This window comes from Lepisosteus oculatus, chromosome 22 (genome assembly GCF_040954835.1).
Source record: "Lepisosteus oculatus isolate fLepOcu1 chromosome 22, fLepOcu1.hap2, whole genome shotgun sequence".
Classification (NCBI taxonomy): Eukaryota; Metazoa; Chordata; class Actinopteri; order Semionotiformes; family Lepisosteidae; genus Lepisosteus; species Lepisosteus oculatus.
In genome coordinates, this window is record NC_090717.1 from 5,852,922 (window position 1) to 5,874,744 (window position 21,823).

The window sequence follows — 21,823 nt, forward strand, 5'->3', positions numbered from 1 at the left end:
GTGTGGGTGTACATGAGGTGAGGGCTGTTCTGTCAGGGATACTGCAAACCCATAAATGCGATGTAGCCAAGACGTTGAGCTTTTTTAAGAACAGCATGAAGAAATACACACTTCAATGAAATTCCGTTCGATTTGCCAAACAACGGTTGTATTCTACAGTTTCAAAGGCACTCATCGTGAGTGTGCTTACCCCTGCAGGCCAGAAGCTGTCAGCCCCTAACTGAATCACGACCCTCTGGCTTGTTTAAAACACGGCATCCCACACTTTTAACAGGCCGCCGAGTCCCTTCTTAATAAGCCTCAACAAGTTAATCCAATCGCCTCGCTCTAGTCCTCTACGCTGTGTCTCTTTTACAAGACACTGCTGCTCCACACTAATCCCCCTGCTGCACTGACAGATGAATGAACAAGAGTCTGCAAGACCCCATTTGGAGCTCCCTGCCAATGTTTCCACACAGACAGCCACCCCCATCCTAAACACACACACTCGCCATATGAGCACACTGCCCCAGAAACCGATTTGCCACAAGGAAACAAAGTCCAAAGGGTCTCTTGTGTCGACATTCCTCAAATACCGACATGGAAAAAGAAAAGGAAAGCAGGAAGGTAAGATTTTCATTAAGCCAATTCAGGTATGAATGACAGTATGAAACTGCTGGTACTATATACAAGTAGCTCATGCCTCTTTTCTGCCTGGGGCACCTCACTGGAACAATTCACAGGTACAAGATATTGTACAGCAGGAGGAACTTCTGAGAGCATTCAGAAAATACACAAACACTTGGGTGTCTGCTGCTTTGCTGTTAATCCACTGTTTTGTATTGTTTTTCGGCTGGGCTGTTGCCCAGTTTCGCTCTGCAATAAAAACACCTGCAATTTCTAGAGCACAGTGTGCTGCACAGCCAAGGTCTTTCACTGCACTAAAACACATGACCGAACCAATTAACTGAAGCCATTAAACCTGGCAGGTTAACTCACCTTTAAACAACTTGAACGTTTTCCATGGGGAACAAGGAGTCTGGAGATACCTGCCATCAGAACAATTTTGTCAACATGTAACCTTACCAGCTCAACTGCACTCCTTAACATACTACCAGGCCCATTTTGTAGGTTTTGAAGACACTTATTAAGGGAGGAACAAGTGGAAGCTATTATTTGCCTAACTAAGCTTTAGAAAATTTAAGAAGGCCAACTGGTTCATAAACAACAGGGCTGTGGAGTTGTGGTATTATTGAAATAATTCCTCAGCTTTATCCAAGATGCACCCTTACAAGGCTTGGAGTGCTGAAAACACAGGGCTCAAGGGGCCTAGTCTGAAAAACTGCAGATGCTGGGCAATTTGTAAGGCTTTGTGCATACAAAAGAAACACAAAATATGATCTTGCAGATCATGATCTAATCTTGGGGACAAGGCAAACGTCTTGAACAGTCTTGTTCAGTACAGGTCACACAGAGATAATCTGCCCAGGCAAGGATTAAGACCCCCAAACAAACAATAGGCTATTCTTCCTCCAATGCCTGCCATCTTCACCGTATTTTCAAATGTCACGCAACAGGTCCATTTTAATTCTGTGGTTTACAGTCGATTTTTAATGCACAATACAAACAGATAAAAAGCCATTTTACTAACAATACTGAGGATCCCTGGCCTCCCACATAAGTAAAGCATGAACGTTTTTGACAGGTCGTAGGTTTATCACACAACTAAATTAAAACGAATTGAGACGCATTTACAATGGTCTGTATCAATATCATTGGCTTCCCCAGAACTTTTCAGCTTATTGTTTACAAAAAATTGTGTTGTAGCTTGATACTGGAACTGCTATACCAAAGAACATATAATGCAGTTAACAACAACAACAACAACAACAAATTCCTTAACTTGTATAGCACTTTTCTGGACACTGCACTTTATAGGTAATGGGGATCCCCTCCACCACCACCAGTGTGCAGCCCCTCCTGGATGATGCGACGGCAGCCATAGTGCGCCAGTAAGCTCCCCACACACCAGCTCTCAGTGGGGAGAACAGAGAATTAATAGATGGGGATAATTAAGAGGCCATGTTTAGTAAAAGCTAGGAGGAAATCTGGCCAGAACACCTGGGTAACACCCTTACTATTTTCAAGAAATGTTCTGGGATTTTTAATGACCACAGAGAGTCAGGACTTTAGTTTTATGTTTCATCCAAAGGCCAGCACCTTTTTACAGTATAGCGTCCCTGTCAGTATACAGAGGCATTAGGACCCACACACCACAGGGTGAGCTCCCCCTACTGGTCCCACTAACACCTCTTCCAGGAGCAACCTTAGCTTTCCCAGGAGGTCTCCCCTCCAGGTACTGACCAGGCTCACACCTGCTGAGCTTCAGTGGGTTTCCAGTTGCAAATTGCAGGGAAATACAGCTGCTGGTAATATTTTACGTTCTTGTAAATATTACAGAGAAATGCAGCTGTGGCTGCAAACTAAGAGAAAGGTCTGGGTTCATGCGAAACTATGTTCCTTAAGGAAAACTGTTTTTTTTTTACAACAGCAAAGATAAGCAGCTTTCGTCCAGGCAAGCATTCCCATGACAGCGGTGTGCACGCTAGGACTATGCTAAAAGGGCAGCACAGAGGTGCTACCACAGGCTGGGGATGAGCTCCAGCTGGCACTGCCCCAGCTCCATGTCACCATATCTCCTCAGTCAGATCCATCTGCGTTTTAACTAATTCCAATCAGTCTGATCCGATTTAGATGCCTCTTTCCCAGCATCTCCCCTCTTTCCTCCTGCACCCCCCTGCAGTGCATCACAATGAACAGACGGCTCAAAAGGAGGCTCCCCCATTGCTCTCTGCTCAGCAGCCCTGCTGTTTGATAGACCCTCCTGCAGAGTCCCCTCACTCCAGCGCTCTCGTTCAGACGATCCTGCCCTAAGCTTCTCCCTGATGAGTTATTTTGGAGTTTCCTGTCATCGTGCAAAGTCATGATGCCCTTCAGAGCACGGCTATGGTGCTAAGCCTTATCCCCATATGGGACAGACCTTGGCTGAATAGGACTGTGCCAGCACTAATCAGGTTCCCTAGGGATGTGCTATTACACACCAGTAAATATATAATGTAGAACTCCGTTTGTCACAAGACGGCAAAGCTTCAACTTATACAGTGGAATGGAGGGACACAGAACTCTACCAAGGATAGTACTCTATATTCCTTATATTCCTATATTCTGCACCACTTCATGTGTTTTAGTAGAGACCTCCAGCTCATCACAGTATGCAATTAGATATGTGCACAAACAAATACCTTCACATTCATTGTGTAAATTGACATTTAGGGAATATCACCAGCAAAACAGTGAAATTCATGGCCATCTGTTTAGACACAGATGAAGTGAGCACCCGCAAGGAGAGAAAACTCTTTAATTTAGCAGCGATCTTAATGTGAAAAATAATATTTCAAACAGCTAAACAGAGCACATAATGTAAAATAGTTGTGTAGAATGGTTAGACTATATGCAGCAGTTTTTGGCTCCAACAGAGCAGAAGAATATAAAATAGCCACCAGTATGCTGTCCATTTCAATTATTATTTTATCTCTGTTGAATTATGTTTAACATAATCTTTTCCCCCCTACAAAGTCTCCTGTCAGTTAGAACTCTTCAGCAAGAGCTCCTATATGATGTTATGGAGACAGGTCATTGAGTAATTTAGTTTCTTTAGATGTGAAAGCAGACTAGGCAATTGTAAATCAGTCAGTGCTGCTCATTAGTCTAATACCAGCTCAAAACACAGTTGTGATCTTCTAGGAGATGCGACATTGCTAATGTCTTGGTAATTTCAGATGCTTTTCAAGCAATTCAAGACATGGTGAAAACTACATGAACATTTAGTTACAGTGCCAAAATGACCCGCACAATAAGGTTTCTCTTTACATTGGGCTCCTGTACTATACTGTGAGGACAGATTGTCTAAAATCTCACTACACCCTGTACAGCTGGACAGTTACCCTCCAGGTGATACAGGTCTCCTACTTTCAAGCACTATTTGTTAAGGTTATCTGGTCGGGTTTATTTGAAAAAGAAGAGTGCGTTTTAGTCTTATATTACAAAAAAACTGAATTGCCATTGACAAAAAATCTAAGAACTACATAGTTATGAAAAGGATTTCTCCTTTGACACCCCAATAATACTTTTAATATAAGCAATACTTTTTATTCTTTTAATATACTTTTTATAGTTTTAATCCCATTCCCAGCTAAAGATCTTCTCAGGCAAAACTGCACATTGGAATTCACAAATCTGCACCTAGTGACATCTAAATCTATTTGTTTGGTGCTCAGCAGAGATGGAATTACTAGAAAAATAAGACACAAATAATCATGTGACGGACGCAATTCATTACATGGACTTGACATTCCAACAGTAAAGCACAGGACAGCCTCACTTAGAAGTTAGGTTACAAATTAAAAACAGATCATGCAGGACAGAAAGCTCCAGTTCCAATTAAAGACTGTTTGTTAAAGCATTCACATACGTTCATAGGAAATGTACCCCTTTCAGGAATGTCCAATCTGGGTCCAGAACCCTTCTGCAAACCAATGCCTGGATTCAGATTCAAGATTGAGAGTCCAATGCCCACAGTGCCCGTCAATCCAGAAGCCCTGCTGTCGCTCTCTCAGTCTCATTAAACACATCCTAATCTGCTTCAGACAGACAGGGTCTCGCTTCATGCACTGCACTGGCACATATTCCCAGCAAGCACTCTGGGGAACATTTCAATAGATTTTGTCATATTACATTTGAGAGCTGCAGAAAATCAACTTAAACCGGGCAGGTATTTTCCTTAATGTCCCACAGTCAATTAAAGCAAATGCCCACCCTCCCTCTTGCACTTTCTGCTCCAGAAGTGGTCTTCAAATGAGAATCCCACTCTCTGTTTTTATGCCACCTCTCACCTTTTTTCAGTCTTCTTCGGGCTTCGCCTCCTAAATCTGTTGCCTTTTCAACTTTACACAAAAATCCATTAAATGTGCGCAAAAAAAAAAGGACGGAAACTCATCCAGGTGAATTTGTTGTCTAAAAGTAGGGATGAAAAGAATAGTAGTGTAAATTGCAATGCTGGGTACAAAAGTTGAGCACGTTTATTTAACAGTACATTTGGTGCGTCGTTCAAACAGACTGATAAAATGAAAAAAAAAAAACCTCACGCTAACAGTCCTGGAATTTAAGGCCGTCATACTCCGGATAGAGAATGCAGGAGCAGTGATTTGCTTCCCTGCCTCTATCGCTTCCTGACAGTCGCCGAGCTGAAGGAGCGGGAATTCTTTCCCATGAATCAGTAAACAGCTTCACACAGCGCGCTGCTCATTTTTTATAGGCCTTTTAATAAAGGCTTCAGATGTGGCAGCACCATTTTCTAGTGCCTACTTAGGATCTCTGTTCCCCTCTGCTTAAAACTGCAAGGTCCTGGCATCTTTTAATAATAACAAACAGCAGAAGAAAAACTTCTCCGGCTGCAATGACACAAAATCGTTGGCACTTTCCGCAACGGAGAGGGACGATAAGGCCGTCTTATCAGGGAATGTGGCCTGGCGAGGGTTTGCAGGAGAGATAACGCCCTCCCTCCTTTGCCCGACTACCACGATTGATCTTTTCACTCCCAAGGATTTTGATAAGATGGCTTTGACAGGCAAATATTGTCCCCCCCCCATAAAAAAAGTTTTTGCATGAAAAGGTGTCTAATTTTAGGAACTGTGGGGCTGACTGGCTATTATCTAAGAACGATGCGCATTCCCCAGGCTGCGCCCTGTGTTCAAAGATAACAGGGTCACTCTGCAAGATGAGCGCCACAGTTATTATGAGGCCTTTGTATCTGCAAACCTTTCTTCTTTTTATTCTAAACTGCATATTTCTCCTCCCGTCACAAGACGCAAATCAATCAGCAGTGGGAGCAAAATAGAGCAAATTCACAGGGTTTTACGAAACTATAAAACAAAGGAGCAGCAGAAACCAAGCACTAAGCCCAGTATTCTTACCTCTGGCTGTGTGCCTTCGATAAATATTGCCTCCCTTGTGGGAAGAAAGGGCTGATATATTGAAACGACCTTTTATAAGTCCATTGATTTGTCTGTGTTCTGATCAAGACTACCAGCTTCGCCGATATCCCTGACCTTTAATACTAGTGCATGAAAATGTTTACTACCAGCAACACTGTGTTTTGATTGATTATTTTTGGTACATGTATTCTTCAAGGTTAATCAAAGGCGGGCAGGAGCAACAAATAAGTTCCCTTAGGTAGGACAGAGATTCACACCATTTTGAAGAGGATTGAGATAAAATTAAACAGGTCTCCAGCATGCAACAATTCCAGTGTACAAATACTGAAAACTCTGCCTAGAACAAGAATGTGGCAGTGGGTCTGAGCTGTGCTAGCCAGTCCTCAACTACACACTATTCTGAGCTCATCAGCATGGCGATGCATATTGGATGACCCTGGATTACCCTGTAAAGAGGGGGGGGGGGGGTTCTTGCTCCTGACAAAGCGAAAGAAGCCCTGATTTCTCCTCTGGGAGTTCTGACTGGACATTTATTAACACGCCTCAAGATTCCTCCTGAAAGAGTGAACTTTGTGTCAAACAAACCAAACTCCCGTTTGCCTCACAGACACCCTTATCCTAGGTGACTTAGAATACACATGAAATTTGAAGAGGGGTGTAACGATCAACATTGGGATACGCATGATAACTAAATGAACATTAAGGCTGTCACAAAGTGGAAATGTACTGCAGTGCAGTGCAAAATGATCTCATAAGGGTTCCAATGCTGTACAGAGAGTGCAGACACTTGATCGTCAGAGGAACAGCTTCCAAGGGAAGATGAGGAGCAAGAATGGGCTTCTGGAAGTGGGGTGTATGAAGAATATAAGGGACTAAATAGTGGCAGGAGAAGAGTGCCAGAGACAGCAGGAGGCAAGGACAAGGATTTTGAATGGGATGCCTGTGGCAACAGGGAACCAGTGGAGCAAATGGAAGTTATGGAAAAGCAAAGAAAAAAAGACAAGAACAAGCAGGAGAATCCTGAACAAGCTGGATGGGTAGTTCCAAAGGAGAGGTTGGAGAGGAGGAACAACAGTCTAGGTGGGAGAGTTCTTGGGTTTGGACTACCCGTTGTGGGGAACAGCAGGTAAGGAAACTCACTGGCAGTGGTTAAGCATTCATAAAAATACAGCTGGAAGTTCCTTTAAGCTACTTCTTGAGGATATACAGCAGGCACTACCACTTGATATTATTCGAAGCTTTCAAAAGGCATCACACAACACTTTCCCATTAAAACAATTCCACACGACAACCAGTCTTCATATTGGGGAAAAACACATCTTCCGCATTTTAACCCCTGGTGGCAAGACCTTCACTTATGTGTCCCCTTCAAACAAACAAGCAACACTACCAGTGTACTGTAATTAGTACAGACAGAAAAGAATAGTCCCTCCCCCTCCTTTATCAGAAATGGCAAGAGGTTGCATTCTGTGAATTCCAGAATATTAATGCAAAGGAGAAAAGACCCCTTTCTTCTACTGACACCTTGCCGAAGGCAGTAATAAAACATGCCATGTTGCTGTTGTACCAGCAAACGACCTTCGACTTTCACTCCCCTCTTTCACTTTCACTCCCTGCCTGCTCTGCACTGTCTCCCTGGCCTTGCCTAATGCAGAGTGAAATGACTTTAATTCTCTCCCCCCCCCTTCCAACAGCTCTTCTCTCCCAGACACACACGACCCCAGGCCTTTCAACTGGGGTCCTGTTAATAATTAAATGTTAATCTAAAAAGCAATTTTAGCTGGGCCCTTTTTTTGAAGATCTAGTGAGAGATTACATTAGCATGAGAGAGCAGAAGGGTAATTTTCTTCACCTCGCTGTGTGATCTCTGGGCTGTGGAGTTGAGCTTGTGAGGAAGAGCCGTGCGGATTAGATGCAGTCTCTTTTCTCCGCACAGATACTGCCCAGAACCACGGGCTATGGATTAGTCAGGGAGCTCGGATGAAACCAGTCACTTCAAAACTAAACCAGCGGTGGCTTAAACATGCCCTGCCTACTTCTCTCCTCTTTTTCAGGTTTCGAATCCATTGGGATTTTAATTCATTTTTAAAAATAATTTTAAATTTTAAAATTTCTACTTTAGAGGAAAAATGAAGACTGGAGACCGTGTCTCAAAAAAAAAGACATCTTTTAAAAAAATAGGTGTATACTGTACATGCCATGACTTTCAAATTTCATACCCTGCATTTCCTGTCTTTTGAGAAGTTATGTTTTAGGCACTGTACTGGAAGGAGAGAAATTCCTGCAACTATTGCTACACTGCAAGGAAAGGAGGCTCAGTCTAGTGTCACTCCCAAATCTTTTGCACAAAGTGTTCTTAATTAAATATGAAACTTTCAGAATTATCAACACGCAGATCTCAAGGGCGATAAGAAGTATGATACTGTCCAGAATTTCTGTATTTCTCAAAATTATTTTACACAGCCATTTTAAATACAATTAACAAAACGCAACAGTCAGGGTATTAACTGAATGAAGGAACTCCTTTTTAAGTTTCATTAACAATAATGAGTCGGCAGGAGAGTTGCACAGGAGGGTGGCACTGTGTTCCTGACTTGGATTGCTCCAGTACCTTCCCTGCTTTATTAAGAGGGCTCACTCTGGGCCATTATAAAAATTAAGAAATTGTTTTCAGTTACTTGATCTCATTACATAAAGGGTGTTTAATGTCAGCACCAGCATGAATCTACCCTGGGCATCCTGGACTAAAGCTGTAGATAGGGAAGTTTTGTCTAGCAGCAATAATAATACCAAGTGTCCGAGAAGAAACTGGGTATATCCCAGGACCAGATCAAGGTTTCCCCCCACCCCAAAAGAAAATGAATAAACAAGGATCCTACAAAACCGGGGAAGAAACTATAAAATAGATGGAGGTTGGCAACTGCAAACCCCATTTGCAGCTTGTTCAGGTTTGTCACATCCTGTTGCCACAGCCTGGCGTGCTCTTGTCTGACATGAGCACGTCTAGCGTGAATGGAAGGGTTACATGCATTCGACCCCATCTTGCTCATATTTTTAGATAATCATTTGCTCACCACAGCCCCCGTCTGAGCAACGGTTTTTAGAGTACGGCACAGACATTATGAGGTCTAACGAGCAGGATTTCAAGGGGTAACGATCTTCTTCTGTTATGACATTCATGCACTTTCACAGTTACCTTCCTCGGGTTGTGGCCATCTGGATTCTAACAGTTGCACATCATAATGAAACCAGACTCAAAGCCACTGTACTGAAAGCTCTTTTAACAAACCGACAACCAGGCCCCACACAGACAAACGGGTAAAGAAAAAAAAAACAGATTTGCTGTACAACTGCACAGGTCACTGCTTCCCATTCCTATACAGTACCTCTGCCTTTTCAGAGAAGGGAATTTCAGTATGTACTGTAGGTACTGTAATACCTGTGCAACAACATTGCTATTAAAGCAATCTCAAAGGTTTCAGAAGTTGTTAGTCTCAGACTATCACCCGAGCCATGACTACTCGAACAAGATCCCACAGCAGACACACCAGGGCAACATTCAAGGAAAAGGCTTTGCCCCAGTTCTTTGTCCTAGACTCAAAAAGCTGGCACATTTGTCCAAAGCGACTTACCCATTTCCTTCCCATTTTTACAGCTGGAAGTTGACAAGCACGCTCCCAGTTACACATCCTGAGACCAGATCAATACTCCACAATGCTACATACTGTACAAAGTCAGAATTCTTTAGCAGGTTAAAAGACAAAAGCAGTTCAGTGAAGTTTACAAAGCTCTTGTGATCAACAAAACTTTGAGCACCAGACAAGATATCTGAAAGAACCCCGAACATGCAGATACAGTACATCTACCTCATCACTGATGTGAAACCAGATTATTCAAGGGAGGATAACTTAACACCCCTTCAGTGTCCTAATATCAATCTTATGCATTGGCATAAGTGCATTGGTGTGGAAAGTGAACTAGTCAGGAATGGAAAAACATTTAAAGCCTAGGTTTATTTATAAGCCATGTGCCCTTTTCAGATGATCAATGCAAAGATTTCTGACCTTCCCAGCTAAAAAACTTCTTCTACCACTGACGCTCAGCACCCACCTGGGTGACACACAGCAGCCATTATGTACCAGCAACCTCACAACATAGCAGATCAGGTGGACGTCAGACGGGGTCATACTAGAATGGAATTAAGACAGGATACCAGGATGAACTCTCCTACTCTTGCTAACCCTGCCACAGGATCTTAAAAGACCGGTGGTGCGAACCTCAGTTCACCATCTCATCAGAAAGTCAGCAGCTTACTTCTGTGCCTGTAGGCTACATAACCCGCTGAAAACTAGAAAGAAAAAACACCATGTAGCAGCTGTTAAGCCTTCTTCAAGCGTGAGCTCACAGCCAAAAATTTTCTTTCTTTCTGCTTTTCAGCGAGGAATTAACCTCTGCCTGTTCCTTTGCAGCCTGAACACCGACGCCGGTTTCCACTCAAACCTCTGCTTAAGAGCTTACAGTGCATGCATTCGGTTTCTATATTACTGGATAGCATTTTGCAGGACATGCTTTCTTGCCTCAGAAAGGCTCCTACTCTCTGGAAATCAGATGTCAGAATCAGATTTTTGCTGAAAGATAATGAAAAGATAACTCCAACTATTTCCTGTAATGTGTCCACACCACACATCCAGAAGAGGTTATTTGATGGGCACTAATTCCAGTTTCATCTATAAAGCTCTGCTCATGCATTATTAATAGAATCTATTACTTTAAGATTAAATAATAATAGACTGCCCTAGTTAATTTTTAATAGTTTGCATAATTGGTATCAGAATTGAATGTAAGTGAAACAACTTTTACAAGACTGTATCAAAATGTCCAGACAGAACTGATAACACTGACCGCTCATATGAAGGACAGCTATATACTGGAATACGACCCCCTGTTGTGTGGTATAAATTGCTCTCCTAGAATATCAGGATGAACAAATACTCCCAACATTAAAGAACAAAAAGGAAAATGCAAAAAATGCAAGGTATTACAAGGGGAATTATTACAGAACACTTCTTTTTTGCTAATAGTGGTACTTCTAGGTAATGTCCATTAAAATTAGAACACATGATGGCTTTATAAGGAACCCAAGCAAAGGCAATTAAATATTACTACTGGAGAGTCCCTTTTCTGCTGACCTATAGCTCATCTTCTAGTCTCTGTAAGCTGCATTAGCTAAATGACTAATTACCTCTGTACAACCTGTAGCCTCTGGCACCAGTGCCCAGGGAAGAATAGCACACCTCCTCCAGACCTGACCTCTGCAGAAAAGTGCTTTATGGAGGGAGAGACTTCACTGTGGCAGAGCACTCCAAGTGTTCACACAGGGCGACAACCTCCTTCCACATTGCACAGGAGCCCTCTCTTTAATTACTGAACTGGACACGAGAAGAACTGCCCAAAAGCCGTTCCATTTTATTAAGAGGTCAGGTCTCCCAGGCGTTGGCTCGAGTAGTCCTCTCCAACCCAGGTTAACACCAGGAACAGATCACTCCCCGTGGTCTCGGAAATTAAACTCAACAGGACGTCCGCTGGGGCTGAAGACAATTCTCTCACACACACACCCCCCATATTAGCACCATTGGGACATCCATGCAAAAGCAGATACAGCAGCTTCCTGGATCTATAAAGAGAAATATTTCACAGTATATAAATAATTAAGTATTCTAGCCTGTGCTAAGTGCCACTGAGATAGGATGGTTATTCACAGCTCTATTGGGATGTAAACGTCTGAAGTCTGCTCACTCCCATCAGATCGTTTGTCACTAGCGATAGACAATTTACTGTGGGAGCCCTATTCAACTTATTCATTGTGCTGTCACTGCAATTTTTTTCCCCCCATTGAGGGGCTGCTTTCGAATGAAGCATGGCTGTCTGGGCTGTGCAGATTTTCCTCTCTCGCTCTGCAGGGCAATACCTGCGTGCGTTCTCAGAGAAGCACGTCAGCCCCGTTATTGAGCAGAGGGGGGGGCACCGGCAGTCTAAATCACCTTAATTGATACGGGACGCGCACAGGACCCAGGCACCGGCTGGGAGAGAGACACAAAAGGCCGACATGCCCTTGCTGCACCCAGCCGGGGGTTTGGTTGCTGAATCGCCGCGATAAAAAAAAAACAACCCGCTTTTTGCCGAGCTTGTCAGGAATTAGCTCCTGGCTGGGAAAGATAGCCGGGAACGGTTTCGATTAAAGAGTAAACAAAGGACCTGCTGAATAATGTTGCGGATTGAACACACCCGTGGTGCGCTTAAAACTGAGGGACTGTAAAAAAGCGAAGAGGCAAATGTTAGAAAACCAACTCCTGTTGCTGTACTTTTCTCTGTGGCCAGTTCAATCGGTCAAAGAGCGTGCAGTTAAGAAAAAATGGATCAAAATCTGCTACGGATTGGAAGTCTTATTTACATCCCTAGTCAGGAAACCTTTCTCATGGTGCATTTCAGTATTACACAACAAAATGTTTTTTTAAGGCAAAGCAGAGCCACAAACGGACTGTTTTAAAATGAACCGGACCTCTCTTTTTAAATAACTTCAATCTCAAATAGGCTCCAATGACTTCCTTGGTAATACTGGACAGGGCGAGTGACTACACTGAGCCAAGTTAGAAATGCTCAGTTCGAATTCACAGACAGCAGTTATCCTCAGCGGACTGAGCCAATCTTTCAATCAATCCATCTGCCTGTCAGACGGCCACTTCACGAATCTGTATAAACCAACTTGCGTTGCGCTGCTCTTTTTAAACGATTATCCAAGACATGCCTTTATACTGCCCTAGAAAAACAAGGACGTGCAGTGCATTTACAATATTTCCATTAGACACGTTTATAAAAACAAGAAAGAGTGCTGTAGTAGATTCTTGTCTGGGCAAAATATAATGCACTCACGTTCCCTTTTTCAGACTTGTATTGAGTTGGCTAAAAAGGTTAACAGAAATAACACCAGAGGAGAAAAACTGCCTCTCCAATGGAGAATGCTCAAGTAGTTTCATCTTTGAGCTCAGCTTTTAGAAAGGACAGCACCACCCACCTTAGTGCTACAGAGAAGAGGTTTTGAAACACTGTGGTAGGCATTCCGAAACGCGCTATATAAAAGTGTAAGCAATTATTATTAAACATCAGCCGGGTTCGTCATTAAAGCATCCCCTGGCTTTCCCAGAGTTCATAGGGAAGCAAGAGCATGTGAACTTGAATAGTGGTCATTCTGCATGATCAGAAAGCACCAGGAAGAATTTCTCCAACTCCTAATCCCCCTGCCACACGGATCTTGGGTTAAGCCCCACTTGTTTATTCACCTCCCTCGCTTTGTGCCTCCTGTCACTCTCATTCGCAGGCCTTTCCTATTACTTACCGATGGCCCTCAGGCCCTTGTACTCAAGAAGCGTCCCGACGTTCGGTCATCGGTGGAAGAGAATGCATTGAGGAACTTTCGTATGGCGAGTGTACATCACTCTCGGAGTCCGTGCAAAACTTCCACAGGACTCCTTTGCACAAAGTGAGAGCTTGGCCCCCAGACAAGGGTAGCCGATAGTCCCACTGTTGTTCTAACATTGATAGCAGTCGATAGCCTGTAAAGACGCGTTCGACTGCAAGTATCACAGTCTTCTAGTGATGTACTTAATGGATTCCCCACTCACCGTCTTTACTAACCTCCAAAAAAAAGGCTGAGGCTGCCTGTTAGATTAAACGGGTGCCTGCTCAACACTGCATGCAGCATTAACTCCGAACAGTGAGCGCATTTCAGCAAATGGAATATTACTTACACTTTCAGCTGACAACATTAAAAGTCAACCAGAAGGCCGGCTTCATCACCAACAATCTGGAATTGAAAGCAGTTTTGCTTTCTGACAACATACAGACCTAGTAATGGCTTGTTAGTGTACTGTACTTGCCTCAGGCCCACGAAGGGGAAGGCTGGAGAAGTTACGTACCAGCATTGTGGACTTGCTAGCCATTTTTGCTATGTTTAAAAAGGAAAACACATCTATTACCATGCAGATGTCAATCTCTGCATTGCTTTAAGATCCTAAATTCGATGGGATTGTGAAACCGTTGCTTGTAGGTCTCACTTGGCACAAGTTATCATACCACAATTCTTTTATGCAAGAAAACCCACTGCAGAAGGTAAACACAATAACACTTGCATCGGCTAATGGCATGCAATTCATTCTTTTATAAGATGGTGTAACATGCCCTATTATTAATCTTCGCAGAAGACTGGACTGAAAGATTAACACTGCAAACACTCTGGGCTCAGGTTTTTATTGGCATGACGAATGACAAACAGCTAAGAACATGAAACACGACCAGCTTTAAAAGCACTTAGGATTTTACTTAAGAGCAACAGGGAAAGAAAAATCCTAGATATTACAGTTTTAAAATACGAGGCAGATTTTCTTGAAACAGAAAAACTAGGACGTGGAGCATGAAAAGTGTCTGCCAGAAAAACAGAAATATGACAAATCAGAAGTTATCTACAGGAAGAAAAAAAGAAAATGCTTGAAAACTTTCATTTCTATAGGGAAACAAAATCTAAAGACTACATCTGCCCTGAAGGGATACATAATGTGTATTATTAGCAAAAGATGGTAAAGCGGACCTCATAAAAAATTGATTGTTACCATCCCAGACTCTTCATTGTAATGTCTTCCAAGTACAAAAAAAGCCTCCATTTGTGGAGAGATCGAGATAAGATGCCTAGATTGACTAGTCAATGAAAAGCAGCTTTCTGGAAAGAGGAGATGGGCAGATAAATGCATCTATAGACGAACCTCCCCCCCTCTCTGGGAGAGAGAGAGCCTGTTTCCCAACTCCGGGCTGTATTTGTCTGGGGACACAGTGACCCCCACAGCCTCAGGGCCTGTGAACACACACAATGATAGCCTCTCATTCTCCACATGTCTCCGCCAACTGCGCTTGTGGCGTAAGGAACACCCGTCACCACAAACTTAGCCTCTATTCAGTCCTCCCTTCGATGGCTCTTTTCACAGTTCACAGAAGGAGACGTGCTCGCAAGCAACCCCGGGCACAACACTTCGGAGTCGACAGATGGGGCCTGCTATTGAGCAGAGGGTCTCTCCCGCAAAGGGGCTCCTATCTTTCCCTCACAGTAATACTAGGTGGGGGGGTCAAGATCGCTCTGTGACTGGTGATGCACTCTTTCAGTTACCGCCTGGGATCAGTACACACTTCAGCTAAAAAGTCGCTTCGACGCAAAATCAGCAGGATGGAAAGTCTCTGACTACAAATCGGATTCCTCTAGTCCCCCCCATCCACTTCAAAAAAGGAAAGGGGAACCGCTCGAGAAAAAAAAAAAGCAAAGCATGCAGACAGACAGACCAGTTGCCATTTCTGCTGGAAACAAAAACTTAAGGTAATACAACACAGGTAAATATGACTCATATCAGTAACACGAAACAGGCTAAGACACACTTTTTACAACGTCATCTGTGAACAAACCTGGAAGCCTGTCCCTTTGGGTTCTGGCAAGACCAGTGCGCCGTTACAAACTGAAAGTTTGTACTACTTACAAACTACGTTTTCCAGAACTAATCCCCACTCCTCCTGGTCTCCTTCTAGACAATGAGTGCCAAACCAGAACTGAACTGAAATGCAAGAAGGAAACGTAAGGCTGTTACCAGTGAAAATAAGACTTAGTGGGATTTTTCCAAATCCGCTGACTCTCCAGAGCTGGCCAAAGATGGGACACTTCCGAGCAGACCTGGCGAAAGCCCACACGGACATGAACATAGGGAGAATGTGGAATCTCCACACTTACAGGCAGTGTAACCCGGGATCTAACTCAGGACATCAGAGACAGCAGAGCTCACCGCACAGATAAACACGCTAAGAGAGGATTATATTTTGGACATTATGTAGGCCTATATAAAGTTTTCACATAAAAACCTTTCTGCATAGAACTCTATCCTTAACCCACACTGGGAAAGAGGCCAAGAAATCCTTTAACAAAAACATTCACTTCAAATAATTCTCCTGGCCGTAGTTCGTATAGGCCAAACAATCACTGACCAGGACAGATGATACAGAGAGGAAGAAGAGGAGAAAATTTGTGCAAAACATCAAACATTTAAAAAGACACTTAATGCAATACTCCTACCAGATATGTGAAATTACTGATTGTGGCCTTCTCCACCTTTTTTTGGTCACCAGGCATTCTATGCCACTTTAGCATGAAGTGCCTGTAGTGTAGTGTTTTAATTCAAAAAGGAAAGTTCAAATAATAGATTTCATTTTTACTCTTCCCTGAAAAATGCCCATAGGCCCAACAGTCTGAGCTAAGTACTCTGCACAGCCCAGCTAAATTGATTCTAAATTTATCTTTAAAACTCTGCTCAGATATAATTTACAAGTACAGTACCAAATTAGCTACAAGTGCACACAAAAGTGCCTAAAAGGTCTCATGGAGGTGTGTTGGATTTTAATACAATTCTTGTTTTGTCCCCCCAGTTCCTCCAAATAATTACAGTTCTTAACAGATCTCTCCATTTACTTAAGATACATAATTAGTTTTAATTTCCGGTATCTCAGGAGAATGACATCTAAATAGTTTCTTTTAGAACATACAGAGAACTCTATTCATTAGTCATCGTTAGCACTGATGTTTAAGGCACATCTAGGAATGTGCATATAATTCTGTAGACAATAGTCTAGCAACACTTAAATGCACTATGGAACCTACGGACAATTCCCTCAGACTTATTTTAAGAACACAGCCAAGACTTTATGTAGCAAAGCACATGATTCCTGCCTGAGCAACAAAAACGATCCCTTTGTTGTGAAACACATTTATACTTTAACATTCATTGCCAAATGCTCTAAAGGCTGAAACACTTTCAACATCATATCGCAAATACTTAAGTCAGTAAACAATCCAGAATATTATATCAATGCTGTGTCAAAAACACAGAAATCCTGTGGCAAGTACACAAAATTAATAAACTCCAGATGTTCTAGAGATGTTTTGTGAGTTAGGCACAGCACAAATATGGGTTTTGCGAAAACAGATCTCCCAGCAAGATGCATCTAATAACACCACACTGTTATTTTAAAAACATGATCTGCATGACCGAAATGCAAAAGGAAAAAACTGAAAAGCAGAGAGGCTGTGGAGGAAACCGTGTGAAAGGCAGATCTGGGACAGCACTGTTTGCCTTTAACCAAGTGTACAGTAAACAGACTGAAAGAAAAGCCACTATTCACACATGCCTACAAGGTCAGGAAGAACTAACACTCGCAAACCAGGTATTTACAAAGTTCCTTCTATATTTAGTTGTGTGTATTAAACACAAGGGCTCAAGATTTGTTCCTTAGTGTGGCACGTCAGGAACAGACCCTTGCATAGATAGGGCAGCAAACAAAGCTCAGTGATTGCAGGCGTTCATTCCACAGAGGTACAAAATGTACAGTAGACAAAAACTAAAAAAAGATTAACCTCTCCACAAAAAAAAAAAGATTTGCAGATAGGGCTTGTAAGAATGTGTGAAACAAGCTTTGAAACAGTTGTGGCATAAGCCAAGGCAGACAAAGTGCTTGGGCCCTGACTGGAAAAGCTTTCCGATGTGCCCTGCTGGTGGGCTGGTGACTGACCAAGCCACAGCCAGAGCTTGAGGTAGGTGTTGGGGGGCCTGTCCATCACACACTCGCAGGCTCTCTGCCGCAGGGGAGGGTCAAGCCAGCTACCGGCTGCCCTATCGAGAGCAGACTCGGCAAGCTCACCGGGCCAGAGGGGAGAGGGTTCACTTTGGCAGAGGCTGCCACATCCTCACGATGGGGGAGAACCAAGGTCACGACGACATCTGCAACCCCACAGCATCTTGCCGATGGGCAGCGCGGGCGCGTGGCATTACACACCCCCCCCCGCCCCCAACGCCGCCGCCAGCTTCTCTTTCCGCGAGATTTTCGAAAGCAGAACCCCAGCCATTTCAGGATCTGCATTTGAGGTTTGGGAAACGCTTGGCGACACAAACAGGAGACAAAAAAAAAAAGCTGCTAAACGATGCCATTAAAATAAAAGCTCCCCCCTACAACCCCCCTAACAGTCCTTGCGATGCTTTTCGAATGCACAGGAAGTAACATGACAAAATATACGCAAGGTCTGAAGACTCTGGGCCAGGTGTGTGCTACACAAGTTGCCTCCACTGCATCATTTCCCCTTATTAATAATAAACTCCAAGTCATTTGAAATAGCTAATGAAGATGATAAAGCAACTGTCCTCTCAAGCCTTAGAGCATTTTAAAACTCCCTTCTCTATTTGTGTTGAATTGCCAGTTTCAACATGCACACTTGGGACTGTGGGTACAATGCAGTTATGGACGAAAATGATCTTTTTCAAGGTTACTTCCTTCATTCAGTTACAGTGAGGCGTTGAAATGCTTGATCTATCATTCTGTTCCACCTCATTTAGATGCCAGCACACTGAATGGCAGGTTTATGCTCTGTCCCAGATCTGGATATGGGCACATTGAGTGATATCAGAACAGAATGGAGCACTAAGCAGGGGCTCAGAGAGTATCAAGTAAAACCAGTAAGCTCAGTCACATGAAGATTGCTATCAGTACCCAGACCTTGAGCAACACTTGTGATGGATTAGATTTCTAATATTAGCCATTTTTAAGCAGGTTTAGTTTCCTGCTGTAATAAGGACAAACTATAGCCTATTCCAGTTATTTGTTTTACTATTCTTTTTTCCTCTCCGTTGCACAAATCAGTTGTACTTTCTACTCTGCAACCGATGCTTCAGAAATCAAGAGGTGTATGAAGAACTAGAATTTAAAAAAGGAGCTTTGAAATCAGGAAAAATTCTAAAAAGTGTTAATTCCCCTGGTAACACACTTCAAAATCATATGCTCTGTGGTGATTGACATGACCATAGCATGCACACTTATTTTTGTCAAACAACAGCTGGCATTAAAAAAAGAAATGTGAATAACCAAAAAATAAAAAACTTTATATTTAATTGAGGTCATCTATCACTTGAAAGTATTAAAATAAAGTTTCCCCTGAGCCATATGGAATTCTGTTACGCCTTCAAAAGCAGTCTCGCACTTCAATCAAGGCACAATATGTAATCACCGTATGTCAGCTGCACAATTCCTATTTCAATTTATAACACGGGGACTGTCATCTGAGATGCACAACAGAATGAAACAATCATTGACGATAGATTTCTTTGTTAAAAGACAAGCCTAAGTGACATTTAACTGAAGACACATTCATACAATTTTTTGAGCGGGTATGCTGTATATCAATCAAAAAAAAACAACCCTGAAAACAGTTTCTAAGCTTTGCCACAAATTTGGAAAGGCATTGTTGAAGGACTTGCGTATTCAAACGCTTCCTAGAACATAAACTGAACCAGTGTGAGAAACAGGAAATTTGTCATTTGTTTGCCCCCTTTTAAGACTGCAATTGGTTAGTTCATTTCTTCGACGCAATCTTCAAAAGAAGACCCTCAAAGGGCTTTTCACTAAATCTGCCAGCTTCTGCGAAAAATATTGAAGGCTGCAATTATTAAATGAAAAAAAAACAGGCTTCGCACTTTCTCAGACACAAACAAAAAAGAGTGATTCTTCTCATCAAAATTGCATTCAATTGACCCAGAGGCACCACGCATGTGCTCTGATCTTCAGAAAGGTTTGTGCTGCCTCTGAGTTTGACACAAATAGGGCTCCCATTACAGCGCTGGACATCTCCACTACAACAGTTTTCTGCTTTGAAATGCACAAGCAATACTTTTTTAGATCCCTTGGGTATGAATATCTATCCCCACCGATCACCTTGTGCTGATCCATCTTCCAAACTGGAGAAGGCCAGCTTGTGGTTTTTCTCCCCACCCTCCCCCAGCCAGACAGTTCAGTGCTACAACGGGCCTCTTGCCTTCTGCCTCACGCTGTCTCTTCAGAGAAATCTGTGCTGCTGAGAAGAAAGGGTGGAAGAAGAAGGAAGCAGGAACCCCAGGGGCTCTTGTCAGTTCCAGGCCATTACCTTTCACTCATTGGGAGTTTGTTTACAAGAAGCCATAAATAGTCAGACCCCCCCCCACCTACCTCTTTCCTTTCAAAACAGGTTGAAACCCGCTGGAGAGCAGCACTGAATGTGGAATGGAAAATAAAATCTTAGAAAATAAAAACTTTTGGAGAACATGATGAAATAACAGCTGAACCATTTGTACAAGCTCGTGGAAGTGCTCACTCACGACACTTCGAGCGAACAGCCAAGGGCTGATGGTCGCGGTGGCCTGAACTGGAGCGATTCCCCCAGGGCAGGTCACTGGTGACTCACTTGGAGACTGCTGGGACAGGAGAATCTTTCCCTTCGATGGATTTTTTTCCTTTAGCGCCTTTCACAATCATTTCAGAAGATTGTCTACAAAGGAACGTTAAACAAAAGTACATATTTGTCACACTCTCCTAAAAAGATTCCTTGGCTGATAAAATCATTTTGTTCATTGAAAGAAAAGGTAACAATTCTGCTTTTTAAGAGTGACTTCAGTGTATGCTGTGGAAGGCGTGTTCTGGCAGTTCTGAAATTCTAGTCCCAAAGTAACTTGTCTGCAAATCTCTAGAATGGCATTGCCATCCACTTGAAAGAGATGTGCTCTTTAAGCAAAGGAGATGATTAGAATTACATTGCCTGGTTTTTAAACGCTCATTGAAACTGTGCGATTGTTTTTAGCACTGCCCGACGCCCATAGAGACTGAGAAAACAGCCCATTGGTATCTTCCAAGTCTCTACAGATGTTAGAGACTGGCATGGCTGACTAACTGGATTTAGAAGTGACAGCTGGCCAGATGCACAGAGAGCTGTCCATGAGATTGTGCGAGTGTCTGGGTGACTGTGACTTGATTGATTCCAAGAAAGAAATGCAGGCTGATAAATTTAGCTGCGTTATTTCCTCCCCCCCCCAATATGAAGACAAGACATCAACACCAGTTCTGTGTAGCATGAAGCGAGAAGAATTACGTCAACCTCATTGATTCTGGAAACCAAGGTCAGGCATTTAAAACATCCTTTGAAATTAAAATAATGCAAAAGTCCAGATCAAGACCTTTAACACTATGGAAAATTCTATTTCCAACAGATGCTAAGTGTCACAATTTCTTAGTACTGATTTAAAAGTCTTGGCAGACACCTGTGTAAGTACTAAGGATTGATTCCTCTTTTTAAAAAAAAAAATCTATAAACTCAGAGCAGTGAAAAACACATCACACACATGCACTTTATTGTGCAAAAGAGAGAAAAGCCTTTTTGTTAAGATTGCAGATGCACTAAAGTGTGTTTCTAAAATACACAAGAATTACCCAATCAAAAGACCACCACCCAACATCAGCAATAGATAGGATCATTTATACATCACTGCATTTTTAAAACAAAAATACAAGCTTTAATTCCAGGCTAGTTCTTGCTCTGCGTACAGAGATCAGTTAAAAGAGAAGCACCACAGCACATTCTTTGACAAACACCAACATGCATATAAGTTAACATGGCAGCTGGCCTTAATGGGAATTGATTCCCCTGTATCTCATTACCGAATGCCATAAACAAAGAAAAGTGAAAGGACTTAGGACTTAAAAAGCACATTTTTAATTTCGGCAGCAGCTTCATATGAATCCTTATTTGAAAGGTTCTTCTGAAATCCCAGGTCTTTTTAGTTTCCATTAACATCTTCACGGTGTGTAATTTCGGGCTTATCTACAATACTTCAATCCCCTCTTCTCGAGAAGAGTTA

At 42.6% G+C, this 21,823-nt stretch overlaps 1 protein-coding gene across 3 annotated transcripts in view; it reads right to left on the minus strand.

Moving 5' to 3' along the window:
• fam222aa (family with sequence similarity 222 member Aa) overlaps nt 1–21,823 on the minus strand; it is a 73,547-nt gene that overhangs the window by 40,379 nt on the left and 11,345 nt on the right. Inside the window, exon 1 of one of the 3 annotated variants that reach the window (XM_069182323.1) lies at nt 4,932–5,460. The exons of the other annotated variants lie outside the window; for them this stretch is intronic. The gene's annotated coding sequence lies outside the window, so the exon portion shown is untranslated. Of the gene's footprint in view, nt 1–4,931; nt 5,461–21,823 lie in introns of those variants that run through there. 3 annotated transcript variants of the gene reach the window in all.